Source organism: Muntiacus reevesi, chromosome 1 (genome assembly GCF_963930625.1).
Source record: "Muntiacus reevesi chromosome 1, mMunRee1.1, whole genome shotgun sequence".
Taxonomy (NCBI): domain Eukaryota; kingdom Metazoa; phylum Chordata; class Mammalia; order Artiodactyla; family Cervidae; genus Muntiacus; species Muntiacus reevesi.
Genome location: NC_089249.1, coordinates 126,738,267 through 126,741,587, shown reverse-complemented (window position 1 = coordinate 126,741,587; position 3,321 = coordinate 126,738,267). Strand labels below are relative to the sequence as shown.

Here is a 3,321-nt window from a genome sequence, read left to right as displayed (position 1 = left end):
GTTAGGTCATGTTAGGTCATGCTATATGATGCATGTGACTGGAAAGAGATTATCCAGGTGGCCCTGACCTAATCACATAACCATTTTATTTTCTTAATTAACAGTTTTATTGAAATATAACCCACATACCATAAAATTCATCCGAGTTTTGTCCTGCATTCATTCTGATTGCCTGTGGGCTTGGACTTAACTCTGCCCTCTTACTCTGCATCCTGCTAGAACTAATCCTCGTTTAGTTCTAGGTTTTACTCTTCCTTTCTTCTAGACTGATGTCATCCATCCCACTCCATTTTTCTTCATTGTTTGGTAACGTTGTTTCTGTCTTGTAGTGGTTATCTTAGGACATCTTAAATGTGTATGCTTATCTTAAATTTTAATTTTTACCCAACTTACAGATAAATGTGGTTCTGTTGTATGTTGTGTTTTAACCATTAAATTGCTCCAACTCTTTTGTGACCCCATGGACTGTGGCCCTTCAGACTCCTCTGTCCCTGGAATTCTCTAGGCAAAAATACTGGAGTGGGTAGCCATTACCCTCTCCAGGGGATCTTCCCAACCCAGGGGTGGATACCAGGCTTCTTGCACAGGCTCCTACATTGGCAGGTGGATTCTCTACTACTGAGCCAGTAGGAAAGCCCACAAGTAGAATAATTCACTTCCAGGCACACCTGAGGACGGTCCTACCTACTCACAGACACCCACGGGTCAAGTCCATCTTCAGCTCTGCCTTAGAGGAGTTGATTTTTGTCCTTTCCAATCGAGTTTTGGACTGACACAGCAGTCGCAAAGGCCTGTGGACACGGGAGAGGAAAACCCGGCCAGGGAAGCGTCTCGCACATGCCCACTCTCTCACTGCATCCTGTTCCCCACCCTGCAACTTTCAGGGAGCCTTCCACCTCACCAGAGGAGGCTGGAAGCCGATCTGGGTCACCTCTCCCCCAGATTTGAAGGTGCTTTTACACGTGCAGCCTGAGCCCTCTCCACAAGTGGGAGAGGTAAGCAGGGCAAATGCCCACTTTCGGCCTGGGTCAGGACTGGGGTCGTGGGGACCGGGTCTGGCTGCCTGGTCCTCACGCCAGGCCGGTCTGCTCCAGGACAGGATCCGGCCTTTCTTGGGGGCCTTTTCTAGGCGTTGCCCGTCCTGGCAGGCGGTATCTTCTCCACCGCGCTTCGCCCACGTGCACCTGGCGCCTCGGGGCCTCCAGGAGCAGGCGTTTGGCGTCGCAGATCTTCTTTTTTACCGCGTTTCCCCTTGAATTCCCTGGCCTTGCCGGCGTCCAGGTCCCACAGCCCCTCCAGCCTGGCTTGTGGTGCCTTCGGGCGCGCCGGAAGCTGCCAGTAGTTTCTGCTCATCAGCGCGTGAGGTTCCCCTTCGGCTCTTGCCTCTACTTCCGGCCCTGCTTCTTGCGGGAGGGCTGCTCCTCGGTCACCTCACCTTGTTGAAGAGCAACCTGGGCACGGGTGTCTCTGCAGCCTCAGTTCCCGCGGAGCCCTGGGCTGCCTTCGCCTTTGCTCTCCTTCCTTCTGCTCCTCTTTTGGTCCTGCTCCTGCTTCCTCCGTCATCTTTTCTTCAAAGCCAGGGAGACAGCTCTTAGGCGCTGCCCTGGCCTCCGGGCCTCCTGTATCTTCTCACGCAGGCGCTGTCCCAGGACATCCAATGCAGACAGTCCGGCTCCTGGGCCCGGCCGTCTGCAGTGGCTGAGGCCGGCTTCCTGGTCTGACACTTCTCTGCAGGGGCCTGAGTATTTGGCGCCACAACCTTCTCCTCCCACGCTTTCTCCTGTTCTTTCTTCCTTTTTTTTGCGGGCCTAACAGTTTCTGCAGTCTATGGGGTCGCACAGAGTCGGACACGACTGAAGCGACTTAGCAGCAGCAGCAGCAACAACAGTTTCTGAGACTCGAGTTTTGCCAGCAGACTTGTGCTTCTGTGGCTTGGATGGAGCTGGGAGCAGACCTTCGTGGCCAGGCTCTGCAGGTAGGCATCCTTTGCAAGCAGAGGACCCATGGCTGAAGGCCCTGGGGTCACTGGGGGCTTGCTTGGACTCTTACTCGAGGGGAGAAGGGCTGAGTTCCAGCGTCCCAGGCCAGTATCCGCACACCCCCACGCCCCAGCTGAAAACCACGTCACGTAGCCACTTTAAATGCAGAATCTTCCCAGGTTAGCATCTGCTACTTAGAAAATAGGGGCTTCAGTCCTACAACTGCAAGGAACTGAATTCTGGCAATGACAATGGGTTTGGAACCGGATTTGCTCCCGGAAAAGGTGGTCGACATATTGATCTCGACCTCGTAATACTGAAAATAGAAAATTTAGCCATGCCATGCTGGACTTTTACAAAACTGTGCACTGGTAAGTGGTACTTCTGAAAAATTATTGTTTTTTTAATTGAAAAAATGTGTTTTTGCTGTACAACAAAATGAATCAGCTATATGTATACATATGTCCCTTCCCTCATATAAGTGGTATTTTTTTTAAAGCTGCTGAATTCGTAGCAGTTTGCTACTCCACTATAGGAAAGTATTGAGAGTGTGGTACCCAACTCTTAGCTCCTTTGTAGGCAGTAATCCCGTAAGACAAGTTGCCTCATTATGTAAACATTCTGTAGCTACCTTATTACAGAGGACTCATCATGAAGTTATGTTTCTTAAAAAGTAGAAATTTTATAGATGCTTTCCTAAACTTGCTTTCTGGTGGAGATAAGTTTTTGTTGTTTTAATATGTATCTGTTTTGGCTGTTCAGTTTAGTTCAGTTCATTCGCTCAATCGCGTCCAACTCTTTGCGACCCCATGGATTGCAGCATGTCAGGCTTCCCTGTCCGTCACCAACTCCTGGAGCTTACTCAAACTCATGTCCTATGAGTCAGTGATGCCATCCAACCATCTCATCCTCTGTCATCCCCTTCTCTTTCTGCCTTCAGTCTTTCCCAGGATCAGGGTCTTTTCAAATGAGTCAGTTCTTTGTATCAGGTGGCCAAAGTGTTGGAGCTTCAGCTTCAGCATCAGTCCTTCCAATGAATATTCAGGACTGATTTCTTTAAGGATGGACTGGTTGGATCTCCCTGCAGTCTAAGGGACTCTCAAGAGTCTTCTCCAACACCACAGTTCAAAAGCATCAATTCTTCGGCTCTCAGCTTTCTTTATAGTCCAACTCTCACATCCATACTGACTACTGGAAAGACCATAGCTTTGACTAGACAGACCTTTGTTGACAAAGTAATATCTCTGCTTTTTAATATGTTGTCTAGATTGGTCATAACTTTTCTTCCAAGGAGCAAGCGTCTTTTAATTTCATGGCTGCAGTCACCATCTGCAGTGATTTT

General features: G+C 49.4%; 1 pseudogene; it reads right to left on the bottom strand.

The window, feature by feature from the left end:
• Window positions 1-1,125: 1,125 nt before the first annotated feature.
• Window positions 1,126-2,005, bottom strand: LOC136147992 (surfeit locus protein 6 pseudogene; annotated as a pseudogene).
• Between the last annotated feature and the right edge of the window lie 1,316 nt (window positions 2,006-3,321).